Genomic DNA, 17,159 nt, shown 5'->3' on the forward strand with positions numbered 1-17,159 from the left:
AAGACGCACACGGGAAGAAAAACAGGAGCCAGTATCTTGCCTGCTTGCTTCTTTGTGTTTTTTTTTCCTGCGTGTGTCTTTTTGTGTGCGCACCCATGGAAGCCTTTCTAACCAAAGTTGTTGATAAGCTGGAAACTGAAAATGGAGCCTACAGGAAGAGGAATGGCCCGCAAACAACAAAGTAAAGAATTCTGATAGCGCAGCCAAGAACGCTGGAGACATGTAAAGCTGAAGAAAGCAGGAACATCGAAGCAATCACCACAGACCAGCCTCGTGTTGAAAAGGACGCTGGAAAGTATCCTCGAAGTCACTATGCATTATTAATTTGAGCCATACTTTTCGATTGCTTGTTCGAAAATTTTTGCACTCATTTTTCCCAGTTTGCACTTTTTTCAAGATCACACTCAAAAAACTACCATTTCTAAAATCTATCGCCAAATGCGGCTTTCAAGGGGTTGCTGGACAAATTTTCTTGGAAAGAAGATAAGGTACTTTTTGGATTCCTAATTGTTCTCTAAGATAAAATAAGTATCAATTATGTGACGTATTATGACAACCAAAAAAGGAAATGCTTGCAGTTTTATCAAAATCTTATAAAGAGCCCAATATTGCCTTTATCCTGCACAATGCACTACCCAGAAGTAATCCAAGAACAAGCGGTTAGTAGCTAGTACATATTTATTAGTTTTGAAATGATAGTTTTTCTATACTGGCCCATGTCGTTACTCATTATTACTGTCGAAAATTATATTCCCTTTGCTCTAAAGTGATGAAACTTGGAATCTGTTCTAATAGGCTCAAGGTACGCCGCCACTGGAAACTTTATTTATTTCGTAAGAGAGTTCAAAAGTGGACCCTTCAGCTCCGCATGTCGCCTTAAGCGCACCGTGGCTATAGTTGCGCACCGTGGCACATATAGTTGCAAAAATTCAAAATAAATTCCCCGCCTGTAGAATCTCCACGTCGCATATAATCTGAGATTGCGCTGAAGTTCACTTTCGCGCCAGTGTGAACGTCCGGTCACTTGACTAAGGCAAAATGTTTATTATTACTGACCTATCCCCATAACTCTTCACTTTTGAAGCCTACAGTCTGGCCATAAGAATTTAATTACCAAATTCACTAATTAATTGGAGTAATTTTAAACAATTGCAAAGAAGACAAAGAACAGAAAACGCTGCGGCATCGCTATCACCATCGCTTGTCTCCGGCGCCCATCTCGCTCGCGCTGAAGCTGTGCCCTGCGGCTGGTAATTCGATCCTGCTGTGCCCGAATTACTGCCAGCGCTAGACGTTCAAACCAACCATTAAATCCACATTTCACTAGGATGATTGGCTGTACTTCCCCCTGGTGTCATCGTGTGGCCCCTGGAGACGATCACATTTTGAAAGAAAACGAGAATTCACGCAGTTTCGGAACTGAAACGGTGGTGCTGAATGATGGCTTGTCTCTTCTGTAACATGACATATTTGTTTGGTGGAGGTGCTGGGTAATTTTGCAATAATTTTTACCTTAACTTCGTGGAATAAAAGCACAACTTGTTTTAATGAAGCCACTCCCTAGATTTTGCAGATGAAAAATCCTTAAGGGAATCCTTTCCCCTTTTGTTGCGAGGAGAGAGACTCGAGGGATGCAATACTACCGGAAGAAACCAGACATTGCCTGCACGGATGGATGAAGGTTGTGACGCTGGTAAAGAATATACTATCTTATGGTCGTTGCCGCAAGCGCAATCCTATAATCAAACAAGCAAAAGTCGCTAGGAAACAACACCCGCCCCTCAGATTTTACTCAAAGACCGACAATCATGCACCTAAAAGATTTTTTCTGCAAGAGTATTAGTACAAAGAGGCATATTTTTAGTGCGAAATATGATTAACAACACGTGTTTACTGCATAAAAATTCCAACATTTGTATGCATCAGACATAGATTGAAGGAAACGAGACGCCTACGTAAGAAAGTATGAGAATACAAGAAAGTATTGGGGGCCAGCATACAAGCCATTGTGGAGCCAGCGCTTTCGCCTCACACAAAAACTCCGAACTTTTTCGCTATGTCCAGAGGCGCCTGATGATAAGTGATTTTGTATCCTGAGCAACTTGTCTCCAGTTTACTTGTTAGACTATCGAGTTTTCAGGTCATATTGGATGGAAAAACATCTCAAAGTACGAACACCACAGCAAAGAAACACAAGACGAGCGGTGTTTGTTTTTTGCGTTGTGCGTTACATTATCATTTCTTGTACCTTTTTTATTTTTATTTTTTGTCAAGCTATTGTCCCCAATATATCTATATAGTTACAAACAGAGGATTCTTAAGGATTCCCTTTACTAACGTACTGTAAAGAACAAGCTATCTGCCGAATTATTAATGCCGGCGCCGATATCCGATCGATACCGTCGCGAAGCAACCCCCATTTAGATTAACTTCATAAAATGGAATACTTCAACGAGTCTATAAAGCACGGTTACTTTCACAGCCACCCAGACACTCTCTCTTCGAGCCTAAAAGTTTCATTCGTAGCAAACGCTGACCACCTGCAGTAGTTTTGGGGACGATTAAATATTCAAGCAGGGTAGTTTTTGTTCTTGAACAGTTTCTTAGCGGAAATCTCCTTTAAGAACTTTCTGTTATAGCGTTTTTAAAGGGAATTTGCGTGCTTCACTTAAGGGTTCATAGTTTTTACTTTCGACATCGTTACTCACGTTTTCTTTTTTGCGATGTTGCGTTTGCTGGCTTTGCACTGCTGCTTCAAGAATCCAATATTTTTGTCAAAACTATTATAATATAAAGAAATATTAAATATGAGATAATCCAGGCTAAGATTCGCCGAATGTTAGCAATTTAGTCCTCCCAACAGATCGGTGTTAGGCTTTTAAATTCATATTGAAGCATTCCAACACACATTAAGCCTTCGTAAAACGGTGGACCAGGATAATGATATCCATAAATTATTGGCGGCATATAAGCACTTTAGCTGTATGACACTGCGGCAAAGCATTTTGTTTGCAAAGTACGAGGTCTAATCACAATTTCCGCGGGATATTTCGTCCGGGAATCAAAGACTGAGTTGGAAAGGAAGCACTTCACCGGTATTAAAACGTTCCCTACCCAACGGCATTGGGAAAACTAAAAGAACCTCAATCTATGAGATACGCAATTATTGCTCGCAGCCTAAGGTGGTTTTGAGCACACCTTTCACCTCCGCCATTTACATTCAGATTCAAAATATCACCGGAATCACTGGAACACTAATTAAATCACGTCACGCAGCTGCAGCCACGACAACTAAGACAGAGGATCTTGAGGGCAAGTTCCGTCATTGAGCGATTGGCTTATTGCATTCCAGCGATCAGGGCAAAGTTACTATTGTGAAGTCATGAGGCAGCATCTCAAGGTGCAGAGGATTTTACACTTGAATCAAGAGCGGTTTCTTGCACACCTACACGATGCTGTAGGCTTTTAATTTGTTCATTCGTGGCTGCCAATGGCCACAAGTAAGTATTGCCTTTGCACTGTTGCCTTTCTAGAAAATTCATACCTATAGATTTAACTATTCCCGAGAACAACTAGGAGCCTAAGTATTACTCCAATATACTGTGCGAGCCCAAAATGTTCTAGGTTTTCCGCGTCGGAAAAGCGTCTACTAAATTGAAGTACCTGATTCTCTTTATCATCTCTTTGACTTGACCTATGCCTGACGTTTGGAAATGAACGTCGGTGATAATAATAATATTGCGGTCTAAAATATTTTAGGTAATAATAGTACTGTGCGCAGAAAGGCTTCAGTAACAGAAGTGGAGTATACAAATGTCGCGCATCGTCTGACAAAGTACTGCTTCCGATACTTCAAAACGTTAGTTGATATGGTATCTCGCACGGTATTCAGGAAGGCTCAGTGTTACAGGGGCTCAGTGTTACTGTTTTGAACGAGACAACTCCCTCACCCCTTCTCCTTCTCCCTTAATTTTTAACATTGTTCTCTGCGTTTGGCGCTGCGAGGACGGAAGAGAGGGACAACACAACGGCCCGCGATGCTCACAGAAAAAACGCCGGGGATCCGCGCCGCGCGGCAGAATAAGAGGCAACGCGAATAATTAGGTTTCCTGAACCCGCACAGTCGTGACAGTATGGCTTGCGTGTTCTCATGTTGAGACAAACAGCTTTCCGCGTTGTGCTGAATCCCTTCCGCGAGACAACTTTGTTTCCTGGAAACTAATCTCTCTGTATTATGATTACAGTCTGTCGAAATCCAAGGCAGTCGATTACATGCACCAGTGCCAATATGTTCCTACAGTTTTTTGACGTTTACCTTGCTTTCTATTTCTGTCTCTAAACGAGCTGTGCCCCTTTACCATTTCACATGTTTGTTCTGCTGCAGACATAATGGAGATTGTTGTAAGCAGGGTCTCTTCCTTGAGACCTCGGACAGCACACGGAAAGGCCTGCTCCAAGCAGCTTCAATCCCGAATTTCCGCACGTGTACGACGACGTCTACTTCCGACGTTGCGCCTTCGTATTTCTCAAAATACTAACATTAAAAATTCTTAAAACCAGAAATGATTTGTGGCGCGATGATTCCAGTTCTGAAGAAAAAAGTGGAAATCCTTCATAAATGATGTCTCTGCTCTGGTGCCACCAAATATAGCTTAATCTGACGGATACGAATACCACGTGCCCTTATTTCGGAGGAGTCATTCCGTAGAAGCTAAAAATATACAAGGCGAAACTACAAACTCTTTCCAAATACCGTCTCAAGTTCTTCAAACAGGAAGTAATTTGCGCAAAGTTTCTTTTCGTGGGTAAGATCAAGCCACCAGTCAAAACGTTCCAATAACCTTCTCTGCACAAGCGCTGTTAAAGATAGCAATTTCCGACGACCGCCAGCAGATTGTTTTCCCAGTATTCCCGACTAGACTTGCTAAAAAAGAAGCTTACAAACACTTCGTCAGCGCATGCTCGAATGAACGAATAAGAAAGCACGTGTTAGAGAACAGCGTGTTCTAAAATACTAATAGCAGAAAGCGATCAATAAAATATTTGTTGTTTAGCCTGAACAGGGGGCTATTATGTTGAAGACCACTGTTAAACCTATTCTCGAAATATAGTTCATGTACAATGAATATGATCTTTCCTCTTCCTTCCGCGCGGTATCACGAGACGTGCGAACCCAAAAGGTTTAGCGGGAAAAACGAATTATTGTAAAAGAAGGCCCAAAGGAAAAAGATAAGGGACGATGTCAGAGTTCATTCGTTTTTGTGGTAACGTGGATATTGCTGAGACTTTTTAATGCAGCAAAATTTCCCATAAACTAGGCTCAAAACCGATGTATGCTGTCATTCGTTAAAGCGTGACTTCTGGTTTCCTGTGCCTTCTCGGAACATGTCAGAAGCTCCTTCGCCTCTTTCCACTTGCATTTATTGCGATACCTATTTTCGAAAACACACATGTTCGTTTTCCTATAACAAGTAAAATTCATAGCCAACTTCGAAGTCAAGATTGCCGTGCGCGTTAGAAAATTACATTACCCTCTTGAAGGCATCTTCCGTTTCTGTTTCCTCACAATAAGTCTCAAAACCAGAATCCTATGGTCGTTATAAGTTTTGTTAACTCATCGTGAGTACACAGAAACCTTTCAAAAAATCAACACCTTTAAAGCAACGTCATCGTTTTTGTTTTAAAGTTAGTACGAAAATAAATGTGGTGTGCCGGTAAGCTGCCCTTGCGGAGGCTGTATACAAATATGGATGGTTGGGTTGGGGGGTTTAACGTCCCAAAGTGACTCATGCTATTAGAGATGCCGTAGTGGAGGACTCCGGAAATATCGACCACCTGGAGTTCTTTGACGTGCACTGACATCGCACAGCACACGGGCGCCTTACTTTTCGCCACCATCGAAAAGCGGCCGCCGAGGCCGGGAGTCGATCCCGCGTCCTTCGGAACAGTAGTCGAGCGCCTTGTATACAAACATGTTTTAGGAAGACGACCAAGGCAACCGCCAATATAAATGAATACAATTTAATTTCAATCCATCTAAACAGCCATTGTTATCTAATATTAGGTTTTGAACCACCATCAATCATATCTATGAAAACAAATTGTTCGAGCAGTATGGTTGAAGAGGTAAAGAAAGAATATTTATAGCCCTATAACGAACCATCATCATTTGATATTGGGTTCCGGGAGAACGAAGGCAACCCTACAAGATTAGATAATGCAGTTTCATCTTATTGGAACGCCTATATTGGCCGCCAGCGTTTCTGCACTCGGGCAACATCCGCAATACCGAATTTCAGATATCTGCGATAACTGAGATGTTCTTTTAATTCTCATATTCTTGCCATAATTTTGCATAAAATGTAAGAAAATTGTTGTTGTATGTTCCGCACTTCCGCCTAGGAAGAGCTCAATGAATAAATAATTTGCCGTCTCAATCCAGCACACAATTTCTTCCATGCAGAGAAGCAATATTTTAAATAGTCCTTTTTTTTTTTACAAGTCACACTTCTTTAGTATATTACAAGATTGTGTACTTTGCTATCTTAGTTTTCTTGCAGTAACGAACGTTTTATTGGTGACGTTGTCAGGTAATATCAAGTTCCCTTTTGGTCAGAGGCGTAGAAAATGTACGGAAATCTCTACTCGCCTTAATTTGTCACGCTGCTCCGAAAAATGGTATTTATGGAGTATTAAAAAAATACAGGATGCTTTTCTAGATACAGAAAAATACATATGGCAAAAAACGTATCGAGCACAGTTACTCTCCGTCATTTGTACCTTGCCGTTAACGTCTCTTTCGCAGCAGCAGATTCATTGATAACTTCATCACGTAAGCCTTTTAACCACGACGTCTAGAAGCGCCCAGCGAAAAATATCTTTCATTGTTAGAGAATACACTAACAAATCTCAACGCGCAGCTCTTAATTTAAGGAATGACATCGGCATAGAAGTCAATTTACTTGAAAGAATTCTGCTAACGGTTATGTCATTTATTTAGTTTTTAGTCAGAGTTGAGAGTGGCAGTCATGAGATGTACTCTAATGAGAGAGACGAAGTTTTAAATGTATCTATTGAAACTAATTTACCCTTTTCCCATGTCACAGACCTCCAGCTATTTCAACAGATGTTGTTTCACTTAAAATTTTAAGTAACTGCGGTTTCACTTTGAAGCAAAATGTTGCATTAGTTTTTACATGCAGTGTAAATCAGTGTTAAAAGAAGATGAGTTAAAAAGAGAGTGTCGGTCTTCAAAGTATATTTTTTAAAACAAGCAAGCTTCTCCACATGCAAAGGTCCAATTCAAGCAGTACTTGTGGAGCAGAGTCTATGAAGGAGATTTTCGGCAATTGTATGTTGTGATCACACTAAGAGTGACTTGAACTCTTTCCTCTCTTTGGTCACGCCACTTCACACTTCAGGTCTTCGCCTTGATTGCAGGTGGAGCGCTTTTTACGAAAGGGTTATCGATAATGTGTTGCACACAGTGACCAGGCATGACCCTTTTCTTTCCCACATTTGCCGCTGAATATCTTGCTGTGGCATGAAGACAAGCTACACCCCCCCGCCCCCCTCCCCTTGTTTTTTAGAGGTTTACTAGTGGTGTGATTTGAATCGCCATTTAAAATAACTCAAGCTAGCGGTAGACATCTCATAACCTTCCAAAATGATACGCCGCGCAATTATGCGAAACCGCACATGACTTGTGCGAAGTTCTTGTCGGAGATATAACATTGTTCTCTTCGATATTCGTAATCACTTGAAAATAGTGATGCCAAGTTGTATTATAATTATGAATATTGCAACAAGAAATATCGACTGCACGCTCTGTAACTCTTCCAAAAAGATTGTCTCTAAGAGCCGGAATATCAACCATGACGGGGACGGTAATATTGTAAACATTTATTTATTTAAAATACTCTCAGGGTAGAGATGTGCGTTACAGAGGGTAGGGGCGTTACAGGATATATATATATATATATATGTATATATATATATATATATATATATATATATATATATATATATATATATATATATATATATATATATATATATATATATATATATATATATATATATATATATATATATGTAACACAGAAGGTTAGCCCAGCCGATGTGGCGCAGTGGTTATGGCGCTCGACTACTGTTCCCAGGGACGCGGGATCGAATCCCGGCCTTGGCGGCCGCTTTTCAGTGGAGGGGAAAAGCAAGGCGCCCATGTACTATGCGATATCAGTGCACGTTAAAAAACTCCCGTCGGTCGAAATTGCCGAAGTCCTCCACTATGGCGTCTCTCATAGCCTGAGTCACTTTGGGACGTTAAGCCCCACAAAACAAACAAACAAACAGAAGGTTAACACAATAAGCGTACAAATGTCTGAAAAACAAAGCACATAAAAAACGAGGTACATGTGTAATTTAGGAAGACGGCTTAGGTTTAAAAATAACAAAATATTAAAATATAATTAGCAACACAGCATTCAATGAAGATAAGCAAATAACCATACAATGTTTTAATACTAGGCAAAGTCTGCAGCGTGAATTTAAACTGTTCTTCTTCAGTTACACTTGTTAGGAATTTAATTTTTCTTGTTATTCTTGTTGTTATGTTATTCATTTCTCTTCCCAGAAATTAAGCAAAGACATCTTTGCAATACATTTATCGAGGGTAAAAATAGAAGTGGCCGCTGGAAGTCAATCAGAAGGCCATTTGTTTTGTTGTGGCTGTAGGAAGAAGGAAACGAAAATGCACGTGCCTGCAACTGCCTCTGTAGCTGAGTCACCTCCGCTGCCTCTTGCGGTCAGAAAGAAAAGTAGAGACGAAAGTTTTTTTAGTGACCCCTTACGACGAACCGACCGAAGATTCCTCTGTGCCATGGGCTGCTTTCCCTCTACGTGCTTGTTACTTGTATGAGTTTATTTGAGCTTTGAATTTCATTTGCAGTATGCAATAAGATATTTTTACTGCTGTGACTCTGTAAGTTAATATTTTTTTTTTTTCAGTTTTAATTTCCTAGGCATTGCAGACATAACAGAAAGAGCTCACCTAATCAATACTTCTTATGTGCAACTTTGGTCGTTCTTACCTTTCAGACGTAACAATAGGTTGATGTCTTCAAGAGAGTGTGCGAGGTGGCGCAAAATTATGAAGCCAATGTAAGGAATGCAAAACAGTAAAAATCTCCCTCTCTGTATCAATGCTTCGCTCTGAGGAAAAAAATAATAAAGAAAGCAAAAAATTGCCGAATGACGCTACAAATGGCGTCTTCTACCGTGCAGAACACAAACTTGCTGCATCTGATATATGGGCAAACGAGCCGTTGGTTCGTCAGCTTTCGCGCTAGCACGTTTTTAACGAAGGCGAAAGACATAAAAGCGCCCTGCTCTGTGCATTGGGAGCACAGTCAATGAACACGGGTTTATCCGGAGCCATCCACAAGGGCAATTTTGTTCTCTCTGGCATCCTTCACTTCCTTCTTTGGTTCACGGCTTGACTGACTGTAAACAGGGAAGTGAAGTAGCAACTGCGGTCTTACTTTTCTCAAAATGCAGCCAAAATCCAGCAAAATGACGCTCAAAATGCAGCCTACGATTTAGCCTGTCCCTCCACTGACGTATCTCACAGTATCTGAAAGATTTTCCTAGCAGCGTTCAGGAGCAGCTTTTCAGAAATGATGTAAACCATAGCCTAATTCACAAAACAGTTAAGAACTTAGAAAGACCTCCTGACTACTAATAGTAGCCACAGGTCCACCTCTAGACTGAGCAATCAGTTGTCAACGCTAGCTTGATTCATTCGTTACAGGCCGTTGTCATCTACTTCATCCAAGGAAAGTCTTCACAGCCTGAGCATCATCGCAGAAGGTGAGAGGATTTTGTCTGGGCAACTCGCGGGTAACGGGGCAATAAAAGCAGCCTGTCATTGTCAGAGTATGGCGTTACGCAAGACGTAATAGGTAAATATAGTAAATAAAACAAAAAGTAATTCTTATGTCTGCAAACAGGAACGAGAACCGGAGAATTGAGACTAGATTGGCTTCGTATAGTCCGCGGCATTACACCACTACGCCGCCGCCCTTTTTTCATTGTAAGACATAATACATGCCCAAGAATCATATTCTGAAAAGAAAACGTGAAGGCCGAGGTTATTTTGAGACATAAATCTAAAACAATTTCTGTATAGGTTCGAAGAATCTGCGCTATAGACTGCCAGTTTCTCGTGCTGTGCTTCGGACGTGAGTCTGCATTATCTTCGATCCGTGCGCAGGACAGTCCAAAAGCAAGAGCTCGCCTGCACTTGCACCTGTTGTCCAACATTTGAACGGGTGTTTGCTCTACTGACAGTAAGAAAGGCGCTTGCAAGCACCATCTCGTAACAATGAAGCTAATCATGAAATGACGGCCAATTCGAACAAAGTTAAGCCATAATATTTTGCTTTCACCTAGAGTTGATATCTAATGCTGCCGAATTATTCATGGTTGGTGGTAATTACACATCCGAGAAGTTCAATTTCACTTGAACATACATGAACATGTAGGGAAAAAAAGGTTATATGTTTATATGCGAACCGCATACAGCGCGTCCGGCCAAAACTAAATTGAAGAAAACAAATGGTGTTGGAGAGTATACACACGTGAATTCGCATTTAAGTTGCCACTGAAAAGTATTTGTCTCGATGGAGGCGAAAACCAAGGCGCCCGTGTGCTGTGCCATATCAGGGTGCGTTAAAGACCCCCAGGTAGTTGAAATTTCCGGAGGACTCCAATACGGCGTCTCTCATAGCTTGAGTCGGTTTGCGACGTTAAACCTCACAAACCAACCAACCCGTAATTTGTCTAGGGTTTACAGCGATGTCATATCATTTACGGTTACATTAAGCGTCTATCTTCTTGTCCTGTTGGAGGCTTGGTTAATTTGCGGATAATTATACGGCTAATTACGGATACGGATAACGTATGCACCCCTCACTAGTGTAAATGTACATCTAAAAAGATGGATACTGCGCCTTCCTTTTCTCAGTAACTAAATTAAACAAATGTATAATTTATTCAAGCATGGAGACTCCTGTGAAATATTTCAGTGAATCATCTTGTATTGGAGATCTGGGAGATGTTGATTCTCTGATACGTTTCAAAAACAGCTGGATAGATGGTCATGGCCGACCAGTCATTGATTTTGTCACTGCTAAGTCAACACTATTATTTCATTTTTATCAGAGAGAAGAGTAGGAATCCGTACACTACAGAATATGGTTATGGCGAAATTTTCTAAATAACGGAAGCGCTCGTAAGTGATAAGGCAATGACATTATGCATGAAGAATTAAAGCTAGTTGCTCACTGGGGTACCGTTGTCAGCAATTCGCGCGTCTTACATGCCTTGGATATGCCGCCTAATGCCTTAGCCTGTTTATGAACGATCTGATGAAGCTATAAGCATCACTATCGCTTGCAGCTTTTCGCAAATAATTTGCGTCGCTCTTGCCGTCTCATCGTTTTTTTTTTTTTTTAATTTCGAGTTTTGTAGTCTGCCACAACTCGACTATACGTTTTCAAGCCATTAAAGATATCAGCAAATATGGACCTAGTTTCTGCAAATCCTCCAAAGCAGGTTGTTTATTTGTTCCGCTGCGCTAATTATTCACGCCCCGTGGTATTGCGGTCAATCACTCTTCCCTTTCTCATGTCACACAACAATCCCGTACCTTCAATTTCAGCAATTGCGTAGATGCGAGAACGTTCGGCATGTCCTTGTTTCTTTCTCTCTACATGTTGCTGCGGCGGCCGGAAAGTAGTGAAGTGAACGCATACCTTGGGCCCAAAGAAGGGCTTCGTTCGGTCTCGTTTTATTCTGCTATCCTTTAATTTAAGCCACTTAAGTGGCCATGCCATGCACCAAGCGTTAACGGCCCTTAATAATCCCAATGAACACTCCACACCGGTCTGTAAACTAAGGCACGTTGATACGGCTTGGTTAAAGTGGGGCTTTATATGTGGGCTGGCAGGAGCTGCCAACTTGGGTCTCTCGTTTCATATGGGACGGTTATGACAAAATCAGTCTGACTGGACCCTGCCATTCACGTTACTCTTATAGGTCAGTAAGACACGTTTATACGGCTTGGCTAAAGCCTTATTCAAGGTGAAACGTGGCCTTTCCCGGGACTACGTGACGAGCTGAAACCTGGCGCAGTATTGCTAACGCAATACTGCGCCAGGTATTGCGCAGTATTGCGCAATCAGGGAACGCATGAAATTGTGCTATAATAAATTACACGACGTATGAATGCCAGGAATCATCTCTACATTAGTGTAGCGCATATTAACCGCGCGAAAAATTTCTGACTTAAAACAAGTTAATCGATTTCATTTTAGCATTTTAGCTGTGCGCAAAAGCCACTTAGCCAATACACTCGTAAAAGCCATCAGTTGTGACGCAGCTATCCTAATACACGAACGCCAGCACTGGAGTCTGCAAGTAAATATTTTAGGTTAGACCGCGTTCGGGCTGATTTGCAAGCAAACCACTGAAAACAACTTAACAGGGATGCCATTCAGTCCTGACGAAATAATCGCCCTTTAGTTCATGGAAATCAATCAAGTGCCATTCCGCAAATGCTACTTTTCGTCCATCTCAGACAATGAAGTGGAGCATGTCTAAACCATACTCGATTCATTTCCTATGGGCCTCTTCAGCCTGCATTCGTTAACTACTTGATGCGCTAGAGCTTTGCAAATAAATATATCACAGCTCAATTTTCACTCGAACTGCTTGTACGTATTCGTTTTTGTTTATATGCACCATTTTGAAACATTATGACTGCCACAGTAACTAAACACGCCTAACCTCATATAGGCTATTTTCCCCTAAAGCTACATACCTGAAACTGCATATTTATTACAATTCTTGCGCATTACCGAAGAGAACATCGGAGAATCAGTGACAAAGGTCCTACACTGCACCATTTTAAAAATAGCATAGGCAATATGGAGACAGCAGCAAACAACACTAGCCCTTCTGGTTAGTTTTCTTGTGTATAAGAGACAGTATGGAGAGAGTAGCGGACAACCAGGCTCATTGCTGAAAGTGCAGCGCACTGGCAATACCCATATAGATAGACCGCAAGACAATCAGGGCCTATATTGGAAGTCTCAGAAAGTGGTACTGACAATATGGACAATACGCATTGCAGGTAGGGTCATCGTTGGAAGTGACAGACAGTGGTATTGGCTATATCTGGGAGCTGGTGACAACACTGGTAAATTGGAGTATCTGACTTTGTCATGACCTTGCAATCTCTTCCCCAATATTGGGCCTTTCCTTGTGCTGCCTGTAAAAGGGACAATGTCAAAAGCAGGCGTTGTTGTGCCCGCGCGGTGATTTCGGATGGGCGTTCGTAAGAGCAATGCTTTTCTTGAGCTGTCCGGAGCCTCGAGGAGAAGATGCAGCATAACTGAATACTGCAAGAGTTTATGGGCGTTAGGCATTTTTTGCACACCGAGAAAGAAAAGTTTTCAAAAGAAACAGGCATAGACAAAGAAAGCGTTGACTATCAACAGAATTGTTTTATTCGGAACACGAGCATAAAAATGCTTAAACTGCTGCCATGCGCACGCGCACAAGGCATAAAAAATCAAGTATAAAAAACGGACAAACCGAACCACTCATGCGCATATCATCTCTGCATATAACTTCACGCAGATTGCCGCATCGAGTTCCTAGCGTGTTGCTGAATCCGCGGTGGCGTTACACCAGATATAAATGGATTATTTTCATTGACATCTAAAGTGCAAGAAGCTATGCGCACCTGTCGTTTGGTTTATCCCTTTTGTGTGTTTTTCACGTTTTGTGCAACATTTGAAATCTTTTTAAGCACGAGTTCTTAATCAAACGTTGAGTTCACAGTGCGCGCTTCCTTTCTCTTTGTGTGCATCTTCCGCAGTCTTCAATTTCCGCGCTCTGAAAAAATGCTTAAGGGAATCAATTTGCAACAATCTTCGCTTATTTAAGGAGCGGACATGTACAAGGATAAAAAGTGTAGAGGGTTTTAAAAAAGAGAAACAGAGGACAAGGATAAACGTACATATTAGTAGAAACACATAAACAAGAGTGGTTGTAGTCGACACTGGCTTTCGGCAAACTGAAACCATAGCACAGACAAAGGATCTTCCAGGAAACAAAGTGGAAACAAACACGAGATCATGCAAGCCTGGCATTCACCGCTGCGCCGCAACCCGAAGGATAATTCTTTGCGCTCCCTTTTTTTCTTCCGCACGGCGCGGACATCGCCGTCTTTTCTCTGGAAGCATCGCGTGCAGCTCCCTGATCCCATTTTCCAGTCTTCACTGCGCCGAATGCCGAATGCCGTTTTGAAACACATTTTTGGCAGCTGGGTAGTTGTCCCGTGCAAAGAAATGTTTCCCCTGTAACGGAGTCTTCTTACACAACGCACAGCATACCTTGTGACTGGTCTAATGCACGCACCTGCAGCGGTGTTTTGTCACAGGCTGGGCCACATGAGTCGCCTGCACTCGCGTTTCGAAAGTTTTTGCTCATCATATCAATAATACCTGAAAATTATTTGGGGCTCTACATCATTTTTATCATCTACGCTCATATATCTCAGGCATAGGTCACACCAAAGAGATTATAAAGAGAATAAGACACCAGTATTAAAATGGCTTTCTGACGGAGATGAAAAAGAACTGAACAAGGGTAAATGGGGTTCGCCTCAGTTCGCAGATGAGACAACGTTTCGACAAGTAGACTTATCTTCGTCTGGGTATAGCGATCATCACTGGCAGGGGTTTAAATACGCTTTTGCTTCCGAAGAAGAAAAGCTGGGGAGGGGAAAGTGGGTGTGGAAGAGTTGGGAGGAGAGGATGGGTGGAAGAAAATGGGTAATGAAGTGGAAAAAAAAAATCTTCAGTATGTACTTATCAGCCATGGAACCAGGGATTCTGTAGCCTGCAAAAGAAGAAAAAGCGGCAGGAGCAAGAAGAACTACAATGCCGGTAAGGTGATTAGTCACCACCAAAATCGGTTTGGTGCTGATACACCATACAAAGGGAGGCTATGCAAAGGGCCCTGATAAGGCATACATCTAGGGGGACAATTCTTAAAAGCAGGGGGTAGGGGGAGTACATAGTCACAGGATAATAACCGCATAGTAATATATATATATATATATATATATATATATATATATATATATATATATATATATATATATTATCATCATCAGCCTGATTATACCCACTGCAGGGCGAAGGCCTCTCCCATATTTCTCCACTTAACCCGGTTCTGTGCCAGCTGCATCCACTTGACCCCTGCGAACTTCTTAATCTCATCCGCCCACCTAACTTTCTGCCGCCCCCTGCTACGCTTTTCTTCCCTTGGAATCCAGTTAGTTACCCTCAGCGACCATCGGTTATCCTCTCTTCGCACTACATGTCCTGTCCATGTCCATTTCTTCTTCTTAATTTCTACTAGAATGTTGGTAACTTGAGTTATTTCTCTGACCCACTCTGCACGCTTTCTATCTCTTAATGTTACCCCTACCATTTTTCGTTCCGTAGCCCTCTGGGTTGTCCTCAACTTAAGTAGAACTCTCTTGGTTAGCCTCCACGTTTCAGCCCCATAGGTGAGTACAGGCAAGATGCAACTGTTGTATACTTTCCTCTTGAGCGATACCGGTAAGCTGCTAGTCATAATCTGCGAGTGCTTCCCAAATGTGCTCCATCCCAATCGTATTCTTCTTGTTATTTCCTTTTCGTGGTCCGGATCTGCGGTTACTACCTGTCCTAAGTGGACATATTCGCCTACTACTTCCAGTATTTCGCTACCTAATGTAAACTGCTGTTCCTTCCCGAGGCAGTTGAACATTACCTTAGTCTTCTGCATATTAATTTTCAAGCCTACCATTCTACTTTTCCTGTCTAGGTCATCAATCATTATTTGCAGTTCATCCCCCGAGTTGCTTAGCAAGGCAATGTCATCAGCAAATCGCAGATTACTGAGGTATTCTCATCTACCCTTATCCCTAACTGCTCTCATTCCAAGTATCTGAATAGTTCCTCTAAACAAGCTGTGAATAGTACTGGGGAGATTGTGTCTCCTTGCTTAACACCTTTCTTTATGGGAATTTTGTTACTTTCTTTATGCAGAACTATGGTTGCTGTGCAGCCACTATATATATCTTCCAGCACTTTCACGTACGGCTCGTCTACTCCCTGATTTCGCAATGCCTGCATCACCGCCGAGGTTTCAACTGAGTCAAATGCTTTTTCGTAATCAATGAATGCTATGTATAAGGGCTGGTTATATTCCGAGCATTTTTCTATCACCTGATTGATGGTATGGATATGATCGATAGTAGAGTACCGTTTCCGAAACCCTGCTTGATCCTTTGCTTGATTGCAGTCTAAGGTTGTCCTGATTCTATTAGCGATTACCTTAGTAAATACCTTATATGGAACAGACAATAAGCTGATTGGTCTGTAATTTTTAAGGTCCTTAGAGTCCCCTTTCTTGTGAATGAGGATAATGTTGGCATTCTTCCATGGTTCCGGTACCGTCGATGATACCAGGCACTGCGTATACAGGGTGGCCAGTTTTTCTAGCACGACATCCCCCCCGTCTTTCAGCAAATCTGTAGTTATCTTATCCTCTCCAGCAGATTTCCCCCTTTTCATAGTTTCTAGTGCTTTCTTGGCCTCGTCCTTCGTCACTGGTGGGACGTCTGACTGTTTTTCCCTACCGCCAATCTCATTACGGTCCTGACTACTTTGGCTACTGTAGAGATCTGTATAGAACTCCTCGGCTACTTTGACTATCTTTTCCATGTTAGTGATGACGTTGCCCGCCTTGTCCCTTATCGCATACATCTGGTTTTTGCCTATGCCCAATTTCTTCTTTTCCGCTTTAAGGCTTCCCCCGTTCTTTACAGCATGCTCAATTTTCTCCATGTTATACTTCCTTATATCGGCCACCTTGCGCTTATTGATTAGCTTTGATATCTCGGCCAATTCGATCTGGTCTGTTGGATTGGAAGTTTTCATACTCTGGCGTTTCTTAATCAAATCTTTCGTCTCCTTAGACAGCTTGCCGGTATCCTCTCTAACTATCCTACCACCTACTTCTACCGCGCACTCAGT

General features: G+C 41.9%; 1 long non-coding RNA gene across 1 annotated transcript in view; it reads left to right on the forward strand.

Annotated features, from left to right (window-relative positions):
• The first annotated feature begins 3,252 nt into the window (after positions 1-3,252).
• The window catches only part of LOC146208975 (uncharacterized), a 68,303-nt gene continuing 54,396 nt past the window's right edge, over positions 3,253-17,159 (forward strand). The window contains exon 1 of the long non-coding RNA XR_014703416.1: positions 3,253-3,500. This is a non-coding gene — a long non-coding RNA (uncharacterized LOC146208975). The remainder of the gene's footprint in view (positions 3,501-17,159) is intronic.

The sequence above is a fragment of the Amblyomma maculatum genome, chromosome 1 (assembly GCF_055883805.1).
Source record: "Amblyomma maculatum isolate TAMU_Amacu chromosome 1, ASM5588380v1, whole genome shotgun sequence".
Lineage (NCBI taxonomy): Eukaryota > Metazoa > Arthropoda > Arachnida > Ixodida > Ixodidae > Amblyomma > Amblyomma maculatum.